Below are 15,276 nucleotides of genomic sequence, written 5' to 3' on the forward strand. Positions count from 1 at the left end.
GCTTGATTTTATAAAGCATTTATAGAAATACACAAACAATTACAAGGCAAAATATTTGAAAGGCGAAGCACTTGGGCCACAATTTGATGTGGTTATAGTAGAGCAGATTATTGTTTTATGTGAATCCTGGTTGAATGATGGCAGTGGCGTTTACATCTAGCATCTTTACTGGAAGGTCTATGCCAGGGTTAGGCAACTGTCAGTGCTCCAGATATTGTGGACTACGACTCCCATAATGCTATTACAGCTATAATGCTGGCAAAGCATCAGGGAGACGTTGTCCTTAACATCCAGAGTGCCAAAGGTTGCCTACCCCTGGTCTGTACCTTGCTTGGTGATATAAAGATATATCCTATTGGTTATTAATAGTGATGTCCCGAACGGTTCGCTGGCGAATAGTTCCTGGCGAACATAGCGTGTTCGCGTTCGCCACGGATGGCGAACATATGCAATGTTCGGTCCGCCCCCTATTCGTCATCATTGAGTAAACTTTGACCCTGTACCTCACAGTCAGCAGACACATTCCAGCCAATCAGCAGCAGACCCTCCCACCTCCTAGACAGCATACAATTTAGATTAATTCTGAAGCTGCATTCATTTTTTTTTTTTTTTTTTTTGTGTGTTTATTATACATTATCCTCCATAGCCAGTAACCTGTGTTTATTATACATTATCCCCCATAGCCAGTAACCTGTGTTTATTATACATTATCCCTCCCATAGCCAGTAACCTGTGTTTATTATACATTATCCCTCCCATAGCCAGTAACCTGTGTTTATTATACAGTAACCCCCATAGCCAGTAACCTGTGTTTATTATACATTATCCCTACCATAGCCAGTAACCTGTGTTTATTATACATTATCCCCCCATAGCTAGTAACCTGTGTTTATTATACATTATCCCTCCCATAGCCAGTAACCTGTGTTTATTATACATTATCCCCCCATAGCCAGTAACCTGTGTTTATTATACATTATCCCTCCCATAGCCAGTAACCTGTGTTTATTATACATTATCCCTCCCATAGCCAGTAACCTGTGTTTATTATACAGTAACCCCCATAGCCAGTAACCTGTGTTTATTATACATTATCCCCCCATAGCTAGTAACCTGTGTTTATTATACATTATCCCTCCCATAGCCAGTAACCTGTGTTTATTGTACATTATCCTCCCATAGCCAGTAACCTGTGCTTATTATACATTATCCCTCCCATAGCCAATAACCTGTGTTTATTATACATTATCCTCCCATAGCCAGTAACCTGTGCTTATTATACATTATCCCCCCCCATAGCCAGTAACCTGTGTTTATTATACATTATCCCCATAGTCATTTATCGTTGGACCTAGGCAGCATGATGTCTTAGGCCCGCCCAGAGATTGAGTGAGTGAATAATATAATATATTTGTTCAGAAACATATAAGTAATATATGTAAATCGGGTTCATGCAAAGAGGGTGAAAAGATATTAAAGAAAAACACACTTATTGCATCAAATTTACAAAGCCAAACTTTTAAAAGCTTTCCTCATTTCTTTCTCGGGATGAGGAATATATCGGTTGTAGACTGAGGATTTCCATCTGCCCTATCTTTTAATAATATGCACTGGAGTGTCAGTGTTGAAGGAGACCGAAGCTGCCCCTATTCTAAATGAAAGACCCGAGACATGGATACAACCCAATCTTCGGAGTAGTGTTCTGATGTAGAAGATGAATTTAGCCGTAGTCAGAGGGATTCAGTGAGAGTAGTGGTGAAATGTGTGTGGCATGACTGAGTGTGGGTAAGTAAGAGTCAAGTATTTTAACTGGGCACTAGTTCTAGGTGGGATAAAGTGGTATAGCGGATGGATGAGTAGTTTGGTTCGTTTTAGAGGTTTGTAGAGAAAGTATATAGTGATCATGATTTTTAGCAATATCCAATATTTTTAAGGTGGTCCCAGTGGCACCACTCATATCTGGTGTCACAATAGCTTGCATTTAAAAAAAAAAAAAAACTTTTTTGACTGTAATATAATAGCAGTCAGTTTCCTTCACACGTGTGTGTTTCAGGGCCTGCCAGGGCACAGTGTCACACCAGTGCAACTCATAACTGGTGTAACAGTAGTGTACATTAAAAAAAAAAAAAAAAACTAGAAATTTGACTGTGAAATAATAGCAGTCAGTTTCCTTCACACGTGTGCGTTTCAGGGACTGCCAGGGCACAGTGTCACACCAGTGCAACTCACTCTGGTGTAACAGTAGTGTACATTTAAAAAAAAAAATACAGGGGGCTTGTTGTCACCTTTCGGGGACCCTTGGTGTTGTACGTGGCTGGGTGGAGGAAGAGACCTTCAATGACATCAGTCAGGACAAGGAACGGGACATGGCTAGCTTGGTATCCAACCTTGTGCAAATGGGGAGTTTGCGTTTGTGCAAATGGACTGTTTGCGGTTGTTTGCGGTGCGTTAAGCGGGGAGTTTGGTCTGTCACTGTGAAGCGGGCGTAACCCTTACACTACCTGATCGATACAACATCATACCTGATGTTTTAAAGCACGTTATTCCAAACAATTTAGGAATGTTAGGTGATTTATGCCCTTTATGGATTAAAACCAGACTCTGCATCAACTATGTAATTTTCCATGGGAAGTCTATTGAAGTCTATGGCGGTTCGCCAGGTTCGCCCACATTTGAGGAAGTTCGCGTTCACCATTCGCGAACGGAAAATTTCATGTTCGCGACATCACTAGTTATTAAATATTGCTGAATACAGTGCTCATTATTGTCACAAGTCTTTATACAATGAAATGTACTTTTCAGTAGAGGCGTAACTCTCAATATACTAAATGAAGCCATATCCCTGAACTGGTTTAGGTTAGGATTGGGTAACCACTTGGAGGGTGCACTCCATTGGTCAAGACACAAGATATACTCTCAAAGGCTGGCTAGACATAATGTGAGTTATTGTGTATAGCAGTGCCAGAGGATTTGTAGACAGTTCACATCACATACACCTTTGTATTGCATTATTTCCAAACTCTCCCTAGCAAAGTAATCTCCAACACAACTTTGAATTCTGACAATCAGTCTGTAACATGGATTGATTTTTTTGTTGTTTTTTTTTTTAGATATATTTTCTTTGGAGGCAGCTCTTAAACAATCAAGCCATTATTTCATCTCCGCCTCCTATGACCTCACCAGCTCTCCCTGCAGCCCAACTTAGAAGGGGGGCAAGAGAGGGAAATGATCCTTTGCTGAGCCCTGCAGTTGCCCAAGCAAAGGGAGACCCAGGCACCTGCATGCTGACACTCACACAGCCCTTCCTGCAACCACCTGCTCTCTTTTATTTACTGTAACCATTGTATCAACACATCCTGCCTGCTCCCTGAGCACAGAGAAGCTCACTGTGCTGCATGCGCATAGCATGCTATAGCTGTAGAGGCTGGGCTATGTGAATGCCATCATACATGATACAGCCCCCATGATCCCTTCCTAATAGACACACATCATCCCCAAGCAGTGCTGAGAGCTTCCCAGAGAGCTGAGCTCCCCTGTAATCCTCTTGCTTGGAATCTGCTGCACTGATTCTCTCTCTCTGCATTGTTCGCAGGAGTGCGGAGACAAAGACTAGGTGGCGATTTGATGGTCTGTCATTTAGCAGCAAGTTGGTGTAAAGGGGTGTGGATCCACTCCTATCTCCTCCTGCCATGCATCACATGTGTCGTACTGGCTGATTTTCTGCAGTGAGGAGCTTGCTCTGTTCATCCTGACCTGTGGATGTGTGCTTTGGTTTTTGTTTTTATATCTTTTTTTTTCTTTAAAGATAGAATTCCAGATCTGCATGTCCATAAACGTGTGCTGTGTTTTTTTTTTTTTTTTTCCAAAGCCAATGGGAAGCTGTGCTCCAGAACTGGGATCAGGGAGAGATAACCTGGCAGCCCACCCCAATACCAGCACACACTGACCATGGACTGAGAATGCATTAAAGTGGGGAGACATTAATAAAAGGTAATAAGCATCTTTGTTAACCCCTTTTGTGACAGGTGAGAATGCATAGCTTTGCAAAGTATGCTCCGGCAACGAAAAGGTTAAACCAAGCATGCTTTGTATAGATGTGCAGCATTCATGCATTTAGTCTCCCCCTCCCTGTGTTGTTGTTGTTGTTGTTGTGTGATTGACATTGTCTTTATGCAAAGACACTGATTGAGAACCTGTCTCACTGACATGATATTAAAATACATGGAATCACTGTCAGACCTGGTCCTGAAAGGAAATGGCATGCAGAGGTGTTTTCGTTAAACAGCTAAGCACATTATGTATTGCATAATTACATAGCTATAGGAAATGTGTAATGATTGTATCTCACTCCCCCTAATGCTCTCCTTAATAAAAAATAACCTTGATGGTTTATCATATGTGGCACGTTAAAGGTTAATATGGATGAGAAATGTTGTTTTCCCCTTTCATCACCACCCCATATCGATTTCATCATTTGCCTCTTTATGATCACTTTCTGCATACTCTTTTAAGGCATAATCCAGTCGGTTAGTATTGCATTGCAGGCCAGAGTGCTCTAACAGCATTAGATCTGTGGCTCAACACAAAGGAGCTTATATGATGCCTTAGGTACAGCAGGCCAGATACATTCCTGGAACCCTACTGGACCAGAGGAGAGCCTGGTAAATGCAACTCCTGGGGACTGCAAGTTCTGTCATGCTGAGCTAGTCAAAGGAGAGTTAGCAGAATATCAGTTCTGGTATAAGAAATTATAATTTATTTATTTTTTATTTCTGACAGAGGAAATCATGGTTGTAAATCATACATAGAAAATCCCGTTGAATGTTCAATTCCAGTTAACTTAAGAAAACTGTTTTTCAGATCCATGATATGATTCAACAGCTAGTAAACACATGAGATTTGGCTAGTCACAAATCATTATCCTGTTACCAAGTAGACATTTAATTTGTATATGTATCATTATTATTGTTATTTAAACTTTGTATTTTTAGGTATAAAGGGAACAGTCTGTAATTCTATATGCACACACAAGCTACACACAGGATCTAAATAAGTAGATTATAGATTGTACATGGTAGTTATGTTAAAACGCCAGCTTTAAATTTTGTTTACTCAAAACTACAGTGAAAAACACAAAAACTGCGGCTTTTACTTTCTTAATTTAATATAGTAAAACATATCTGATAAAGTATTTTTTACAGGAAACATCTGTTGATTTATTCAATCGTGCTTGGAATTATAATAGTATTACAATGTTAATATTATATCAAATTTGATGTTAAAAAGTGGTCACTCCTATTAAACAAGATATATTTTTTTCTATTTCATTTTCTGGTGGGTTGTACCTGCCATTCTTGAATTTAGCTATATAGTCCTTACCACCTCTACTGGAAGGCTCTGCAAAGTATCTACATCCTTGTAATAAAGCAGTGTTTGCTGTGGTGCTAATATTTTAAACCTCATATCTAAACTTTATATCTCAAAAGGTAACATTTTCCAAAATAATATAATGAACTGTTATTCTGTGTTGTGAATAGTGATTAGAGTGATAACTTATCAAATCTGTTAGGAAAAAGAAAAGTGAACCTAGAGGCAGTGAATTTTCCCAGCACTGTAAATCAGTGTTAGACAATGCCAGCTTCTCATTTAGAAGTAACAAGTTCCATGATATTGGAACTCAGGCCTTTCTCCCTAGAGCTGTCATGCCAGAAAGCTGGGGGGTGGGTTACCATGACAACTCTGGGATGTTGAAATGATCTATTTAAAATGTAAAGATTCTTAGGACAGTGATGGCTAATTCTCAAACTGCACATATTTGTGGAGTATATTTTCCATCACCTTCAGCCAAGATTTTACAGTAAATATCAGATATAGCAGTAATGTAGAATTGTGTTTGTGTTGCTTTTTATAAAATGCTTTGTTTCTTCTAATGAACAAGACACAGGTCCAATATAAGAGAACTACCAATCTTTCTTTAAAGTAGGCTTTCAGTGCAGAGCGCCAGTCAAATCTAATCTACTGAAAATGGAAAGTTATACCGTATAAACTTATTTTCACATTTGTTTTCACTAATATCACAAAAGGGTAATTGTGTCTATATCTATTGTAAATATATTTTAAAATATAAATTAACAATCGCTGTTAAAAACATCAAAACAAAACAAAAAAACTATAATCTAAAATAAGATAAATCAGAGCACTTTTATTAAAGTTGTTTGTTTTTGTGTGCAGTTGCAATCCCCAGGTTTTAGACACTGTATCTGTATAAATAAATCCAAACAAGGTTGCTGGGTGTAACAACTTTATTACCTGGGAACTCTACCAGATAAAAGTTCAAGAGGTCTCTCTCATTGCACAAATAATGACGACAAGAGGGGTCTGCCTGCCTGGGGTAACAACAACATTTGTAAATGATCTCATAACAAACTTTTGCATTAGGTTGGATTTTAGTGAAAATATCTTAAGTTTGGGATGACCAGGGAGAGTTTTAATGACTGTATGTTTCCACACAGCAGTTATATAATATAGTAGTACTTTATTGCACAGCATCATAAATTCTTCACCGCCTCCACTTGCTTATCTCAGCCCTTACTTCTGTCTCTTATCTTTTCATGTTTCTCAAACCTGCAGTTCATGTCAGCTACTCTCCCCCCTTGTATTCTGGCCCCATCCATTGCTAGTAATTTAGCTCATGTATATGACAAGATGTAAGGTAACCAAGGCAAAATAACCACATTAAATGCACATTACTCAATTTAATGTTATTTATTATTAATTTGTCCTATATAGATACAGATTTTTCTTACTGTACTGAAGTTGGTCTGATTGGTATATCTACAATTATAGAGTCTAGGGACATTGATGAAATATCCTCAGTTAGTGCAGTGTGAGAGCATTAGACCCATGTGTGCTATACAGAGTGCTGCCAGGGCATTTAGCTCATGGTCAGAGACGTTTCCTGCCCTGAGTGAGGTTGGATAGACAGGCAGGCAGTTAGCTTGGTGTGCATGTATACCAGGCTAGTACACATTCTTTTCAGATGGTCATGTCCCTAATTCATATTCAACTGTATTGTCATTTTACCATGTACAAACAAGGGCAATGAAACACAGTTGGCCTCTGTACAGATATGCAGCAGTAATTTAAAATACTTAAAAAAAAGATGTACTTCCAGTGTAAGCTTACTACGTTACTACGTTATATTACAATTTCCTAATACTGAAGAATACAATCCTTCTACATTGCTACCAATTTTTTGCCTAAAAATACATTATAATAAACATTATAATAATGCCACCATATAAAAATTCAACACATTACCCATAACCTCAATCTGAAAATTTGTTGTACGGACTGCCATTCAGTTAATACTCTAGTGCAAATAAATACCCAATCCTTAATAGTGTTTCTTAATCATGTGACATAAAAATAAGTTGCTCAAAGATACAGTATCTCACAAAAGTAAGTACACCCCTGTAAATGTTTTAATTATATTTTTTCATGTGACAACACTAAAGAAATGGCACTCTGCTACAATGTAAAGTAGTAAGTGTACAGCCTGTATAACAGTGTAAATTTGCTGTCCCCTCAAAATAACTCAACGCACAGCTATTAATGTCTAAACTGTTTGCAACAAAAGTGAGTACACTGGGCCCAATTAGCCATTTTCCCTACCCGGTGTCCTGTGACTCGTTAGTGTTACAAGGTCTCAGGTGTGAATGGGGAGCAGGTGTGTTAAATGTGATGTTATCGCTCTCACACTCTCTCATACTGGTCACTAGAAGTTCAACATGGCAAAGAACTCTCTGAGGATTTGAAAAAAAGAATTGTTGCTCCACATAAAGATGACCTAGGCTATAAGAAGATTGTCAAGACACTAAAACTGAGCTGCAGCACGGTGGGCAAGACCATACAGCGGTTTCACAGAGCAGGTTCCACTCAGAACAGGCCTCACCATGGTCGACCAAAGAAGTTGAGTGCACATGCTCAGCGTCATATCCAGAGGTCGTCCAGAGGTTGTCTTTTGGAAATAGACGCATGAGTGATGCCAGAGGTTGGAGGGGTGGGGGGTCATCCTGTCAGTGCCCATACCATACACCGCACACTTGAATCAAATTGGCCTGCATGGCTGTCTGCATGGCTGTCTGCATGGCTGAAGGAATCCTCTTCTAAAGATGATGCACAAGAAAGCCTGCAAACAGTTTGCTGAAGAGAAGCAGACTTGAATTACTGGAACCATGTCCTTTGGTCCGATGAGACCAAGATAAACGGATTTGGTTCAGATGGTGTCAAGCTTGTGTGGTGGCAACCAGGTGAGGAGTACAAAGACAAGTGTGTCTTGCCTATAGTCATGCATGGTGGTGGGAGTGTCCTGGTCTAGGCCTGCATGAGTCCTGCCGGCACTGGGGAGATACAGTTCATTGAGGGAACCATAAATGTCAACATGTGCTGTGACATACTGAAGCAGAGCATGATCCCCTTCCTTCGCAGGGCAGTATTCCAACATGATAGCGACTCCAAACACACATTCAAGATGACCACTGCCTTGCTAAAGAAGCTGAAGGTAAAGGTAATGGACTGGCCAAGCATGTCTCCACACCTAAACCCTATTGAGCATCTGTTGGGCATCCTCAAATGGAAGGTGGGGGAGCGCAAGGTCTCTAACATCCACCAGCTCCGTGATGTGGAAGAGGACTCCAGTGGCAACCAGTGAAGCTCTGGTGAACTCAATGCCCATGAGGGTTAAGGCAGTGCTGGAAAATAATGGTGGCCACACAAAATATTGACACTTTGGGCCCAATTTGGACATTTCCACTTAGGGGGTGTACTCACTTTTGTTGCCAACGGTTAATACATTAATGGCTGTGTGTTGAGTTATTTTGAGGGGACAACAAGTTTACACTGTTATACAGGCTGTACACTTACTACTTTACATTGTAGCAGAGTGTAATTTCTTCAGTGTTGGCACATGAAAAGAAATAATAAAATATTTACAAAAATGTGAGGGATGTACTCACTTTTGTGAGATACTGTACATGAATAAAGTGCAAAATAAAGGCACATGTGCATGAAGATGCAGAACATGATCACCTAGACCATGTGCATAAGTTCAATGTGAGCACAGTAGTGCAATGTGAACACATAATCGTGTAAATAAAAGTGCAGTATGCAGTCACAGAACAGATAAACGTACATAATTATGTGCATAAGAGTGCAAAATGCGATCACCACGATTGCTCCCTCCTTTCTGGCCTGCCTACTTTCTAATCCTATATCTCCCAGTTTTGGAAGGCCTACGTTTTGCATTTTGTATTTTAACCTGACAACTCACCTTTATTCTCATTTCACAAAATTTACTGTGTAATTGTATTGTGAAAAAACAGACAAACAATACTAAAAAAGGGCAATCTCTGATGTAAAATATATAACTCCCTTGTTAATATTTCACAATTCTCAGTTCATTGAAACAAATACCATTGTGTAAAAGCAGAAGTAAAACAAAATAGCAATTTAATGATATTGTGTGCAAATGTGTAATTTTTCCCTTGAGAGCCATTATGACATTTCCTTCAATAGGGAGCTCTGACTTTACTGCAAACACAATGCTAATTTTAAAAATGATTAACGTGACAACTAATGACTACTAATATTATATATATATATTCCTTACTCTTTCTCAGTTGGAACACTTTATAGTTGAGCCACAATTTATAGAGCACAGTAGGGCAAACCTCTTTCAGACAACATGTAATGTGATCTACACACTCTGCACATAGGGGCTCAGCAATGTAAACCTGTGATTTGCGGCAAACACAAACACTACTTAATTTTCGTATTTAATCCCTGATTGAAAGCTGCTGGAGCACATATGTGAATGTACTTTAAAAAGGCATGCTGTTGGGATGAAAGAATATAGAGTACGTTTCATGCTAAGAAAAAAATATAACCATAAACTAATAATCCCTATAATTTGGGACATTTCTTTGTCTGTTTGTAAAGTCACTATTGTTGGCTCATGCGCTATTGGATGTTACATACTATGTAAAATCTGATCTAAAATACATTCCGGTCCTAGAAACTGACAGGAGTTCTCAAGTTATCTAAATGTTCTCTTTTATAATAGAGACTGCTGCTATTTAAACAAATATACGTGTAAGGGTTTTCATGTCCTTAAATAACTTATTTAAAAGTATAATGAATAATTTACACTAGTTGTTCTTTTTTTCCAATAGCCAGGAGCAATTTTCCATTTTTATATCTTAAAACAACCTCTTATTGACAAGATGCTCAGGATGTCCTCTCTAGAGGGCACTCAAAAAAGTGTGTTTATTTATAACTAATGGTATCATTTATTAGCACTTTTTCCCTATCTGCATTGAAGGCTCTTAGCCAGGTTTGTGCGACCGTTAGTGGAAGGGTGAGTGCTTTTCTGAGGTTTTATAGGCTTGAAACAAGCCCCCCCTATACACATTCCTTTTTCCTTACATTACAGGAATGACAGTACAGTTCTGCACCTTACATAGACAGGGCACTCGACTAAACCTTAAATTGTAGAGAATTCAATTCTGAATTGCTAATAAAACAAGCTCCAATTGTAGCTCAGTCACAGACCATTACCAGACCGGCTATGTTTTCGCCTTCATTTTGCCGTGTGAATCCTAATTTGCTACCATTCTTTGTGACAACATCTGATAGAAACTAATTCACGGAAATCCAACTAGCTAACAATGCAAGAGTCAGAGAGAGGGGCAAAGTACCTCACCAAATACATGCATGTGTCTCCATATTTGTCTCTCTTTTCACATTTAATTCTTATTCTCATTTTTGCTATTTCCATCTTCTCTACCTTCTGCAGATTTCCTCTTGCCTTTTCTCAGTGCACCATCATGTTTAAATTGCGTTGTTCCTCTTTATTTTATATCTCCTCCCCACCTCTCATTTCCCTTCTTTGTTCAAATGTCCTTGTTACCTTCTCCACTTGATTCCATGCCCACGTAATATCTCTCCTTTGCTATAAACTTTCAAAATTAACACATATGCCCTCTCTAGCCATCACTATCTTTCGTTTATGTACCTTCTCGAAAATCATTTTCTCTGCACCGGTGTGATCAGCATCCTATGCAGCAATGTAGAACAGGTGTTTCTGAATTTGTTGTGGAATTCCATACTTGTATATCTCTGCATGTAGTAACCCACACAGCCTTCACAACCTTATTTAGGTGATGGATACCTATGACTGTATTATAGAAACATTCCAAGTACCATACAAAACATATACATACATAAGGTGGAGCTATATGGTAGAAATTAGGCGTAGATCTGTAACAACACAAAAGTGCAAAACAGTAGTGCAATATTGCCTAAACACATTATATATGGTAGACTGAAATTAGGAATATCACTCACAAGTCAGGAGCCATGAATAACTTTATAATTTCTACCATATAGCTTCACCTTATGTAAGTATATGTTTTGTATCGTGTAAAGGTGGTTTAGGGGATCCCACCCAAAGTATTTTTGAGCTTATTGTCCATTTCTCCTCACTGTGTATTTGTTTTACTATATTGTATTCCAAGTAACATAACCAACCACTGTAATGCCTAAGGTTAGTGGTCAAACGAGGTGCCAGTCTCTTCCCTCATGGAACTCATGAAGTTCCTGCTAGAAGCTTCTATTAGCGCTCTCTCTCTCCTCCCTCTCTCTATATTTATGTATATCTACCAAATATTATCGAGTAATACAATTTTTCTTTGGTAAAGCTATTTTACAGCAAGCTTTCAGAAACTATAATAACAATAATTTTCTCACCAGTGAAACTGATCACATATAATTGCATTCTATTACTACATAGCATATTAAAACAGAACTTGCTATTATAATCACAGGAGGAGGGCTTTTATATATGTATGTCTTTAAGAGTGAGAGGAAAAATGCATAGGAGGTTGACATGATTTAAAAGAAGTAAGGGAGCTGATCAGTGGAGAACCAGTGGACTGAGTAAGAATTCTCTGCACTGATTTCCCAGCACCATTGCGCACCATATACTGATGCTGTAGCCAGGACATGACATCACTCCCACGCCAGCATTAGTACAGACCAGAAAAGAGCTAGACAATCAGTACCGAGGCTGATCCCAGCAGCAAACCACTGGACCACAGGGCTGAGGTTCCACTCCAGCTCTCCCTAACAAGGTAAGAAAAGGGAGACTGAGTGGACTTCATCGTGCCCCCCCCCCCCCCCCCCTAAAAATGAAATACAATGAAAATAAAGTGTGTGTAATATGAATGTGTGTGTATGAATGGGAGTGTGGATATGAACATGTCATTGTGTGTGAATGTGTTTGAGTCTATGTGCGTCTGCATGTATGTGAGTTTGTGTGTGTATATGAATGAGTGTTTGAATATATGAGTCTGTGTGGTGAGATCAAGGGATCTTTTTACCATGCCCTTAATAGTTTTCATAGAGTAATGAGTGAAATCTGGAATGAGAGGTCTGTGGACTTTCAGCCTTTAGTGCTTATTTGTACAAAAAAAAAAGTAGGATATTTACAGTTCTTAAAATAGTGACCATACTTTCAGTCAAGAGGCAACCAAATTCCAAAGACTGGGCACAGATCTGAATTCCAGGTAGATTCCATAGATGAAGAGCCGCAATGTTTCGGCTCCTAACTGAGCCTTTTTTTATCAGCCGGTCTTCATCCGTTACATTTGCGTGGAATTAGGACCGATGCTCAGCCTTTTTGCAGTGCTTCTTTGTGTCTTGCTGCTTGTTTTCTGATGCACTGCACAGGGAAGGGCTGAGAAGCAGCAATGAAAAAGACATATCAACAGACCTCCTGTTCCTTTGGGAACAAGCACAGAGCTAATAGTGAGAATTTTTATCAGAGAAAATGATGCTTGAAAGTCTTTAAGAGTGTTGAGACACAAGTTAGATGGTAGAATGATTCTAGGAGACTGGTGTCATCGATAGGTTTAAGAGGGCTGATAAACTGAGTTTGGGAGCATTGAGGCCTATTGGAGAAGGGAACGTGTATGAAAGCACTGAAATTAAGACTGGATTTTGAGACCAGTAATAAGTGGTAGAAAAAAGTGGGAACAATGGAATGTGCCTGCTGGTTCCACGGCGGTTGTCCTGCTCTTAGTACTTTAGACAACTTTTAAGAACACCACACTTCCATATATCTCCCCCATGGTGCGCAGATAAAAGACACACACACATTTTAGTAAAACAGAGAGCTACAGATACTGTATTTAATGCCAACTCTTCGTCTGGCAAACTTTATTTTTTTCCTTGAAGAGTAAAAAACTACAATTTGGACTCATGGCTTTGCCAGACCTTCTGCCGCCCACTGAGAAAAGCAGCATAAATTATGATTCTTTGTGTGGCCTCTGCTGCAGTCTGTTCTCATTCTTTCATTTTAATAGAATAGCTCAGCACACTCTGAATGTATTGTAAAACATTTTGTGAAGGTCGTATTTGTGCCATGGGTTGATGTTCCTGATGCTGAGACAGCACTTAAATACATTTAACTGTTAGTAATAATGCGTACATTTATTTTGCATCTTACTTTTCTGTTAATGTTTTTTTTTGTTTAGTTTTTTCCAATCCTCCCCGTTTCTATAAAATAATTTTTTTGACAACTGAAATACCACTTTATGAAAATCCAGTTAAGCAGGTTATTGTAGTTTGATACAAACTTAGGAGAACTTCAGCTTGGTATATAGAGTTTAATTGCATGCACTCTCTTTGTTACAATCCACCATCAGCACGCTGCATGTAATTTGACTCATAACTCTCTGATTGGTTACTTAATCCACCAATCAGAGTGTTATGAGTCAAATTACACAGGGTGGGAAAATTCCAAAGAACTTTCCCACGCTGTGTAAAATGACACAGAGCACTCTGATTGGTGGATTTCAAACCAACCAATCAGAGTGCTGTGACAGGTAAATGTAGAGACTTACTTTAGGAGCCTTCCCCCGCCCTGCAGAGCTCAGTCTGCGTGGAGCCCTCCATGGGTGAAGAAGGATTATTTTTTTTTTGCGCTCGTTTTTGTTTTTTTTTTTTAGAATTGCGTCGTTTATTATGTTTTTTTATTTGGCCTTTTTGGGTTCTGAAAAAAGAAAATTTTAGAAGAAAGGAAACATCGAATGCTAAGTTATATTTTTTTTTTACATGTACTTAGTTAAAGGTCCCCCCTCATTAGATTTTAGGGTGAGGGGGGTAGGCAGGGGGATACTTGGGGGTAGGGGGTGACTAGGGGTTTGGGGACCCCTAGTCACCTGGGGGGGACTTTTTTAGGGCCCCCACCCGCCGCTCAGGGGTGCGGGCCAGGGGGTAGGACCTTAGGTCCCCCCCTTATTAGTATTTAGGGCCCCCACATGCTACTGAGGAGTGGGGGCCAGGGGGGAGGACACTAGGCCCCCCCTTATTACAATTTAGGGCCCCCACCCGCCGCTCAGGGGTGGGGGCCAGGGGGGAGGACATTAGGTCCCCCCCTTATTAGTATTTAGGGCCCCCACCCACTGCTGAGGGGTGGGGGCCAGGGGGGAGGACACTAGGTCCACCCCTTATTAGTATTTAGGGCCCCCACCTGCCGCTCAGGGGTGGGGGTCAGGGGGAGGACCTTAGGTCCCACCCCTATTAGTATTTAGGGCCCCCACCCGCCGCTGAAGGGTGGGGACCAGGGGGGAGGACACTAGGTCCCCCCTTATTCTTGTTTAGGGCCCCCACCCACGGCTCAGGGGTGGGGGCCATGGGGGAGGACATTAGGTCCCCCCCCTATTCTTGTTTAGGGCCCCCACCCACGGCTCAGGGGTGGGGGTCAGGGGGGAGGACATTAGGTCCCCCCCCTTATTAGTGTTTAGGGCCCCCATCCGCCGCTCAGGGGTGGGGGCCAGGGGGAGGTCATTAGGTCCCCCCGTTATTAATATTTAGGGCCCCCACCCGCCGCTCAGGGGTGGGGGCCAGGGGGAGGACAATAGGTCCCCCCCCATCATTTTACTTTAGGGCCGGTGGGGGCATAATTTTTTTGTTAAAACAGTGAGCAGTCACAGGCTTAAGTTGCCAAAGTTCTGAAGTCTTGAAGTGCCGAATTGCCGAAGTCCCGAATTGCGAAAATCCAGGGGGGAGGACACTAGGTCCCCCCTTATTCTTGTTTAGGGCCCCCACCCACGGCTCAGGGGTGGGGGCCATGGGGGAGGACATTAGGTCCCCCCCCTTATTCTTGTTTAGGGCCCCCACACACGGCTCAGGGGTGGGGGTCAGGGGGGAGGA

The 15,276-nt window shown here is 40.6% G+C and overlaps 1 protein-coding gene across 1 annotated transcript in view; it reads left to right on the top strand.

Annotated features, from left to right (window-relative positions):
* The first annotated feature begins 3,298 nt into the window (after window positions 1-3,298).
* KBTBD11 (kelch repeat and BTB domain containing 11) overlaps window positions 3,299-15,276 on the top strand; it is a 38,152-nt gene continuing 26,174 nt past the window's right edge. The window contains exon 1 of the mRNA XM_063442910.1: window positions 3,299-3,990. The gene's annotated coding sequence lies outside the window, so the exon portion shown is untranslated. The remainder of the gene's footprint in view (window positions 3,991-15,276) is intronic.

Source organism: Pelobates fuscus, chromosome 2, assembly GCF_036172605.1.
Source record: "Pelobates fuscus isolate aPelFus1 chromosome 2, aPelFus1.pri, whole genome shotgun sequence".
In the NCBI taxonomy this organism is placed as follows: Eukaryota; Metazoa; Chordata; class Amphibia; order Anura; family Pelobatidae; genus Pelobates; species Pelobates fuscus.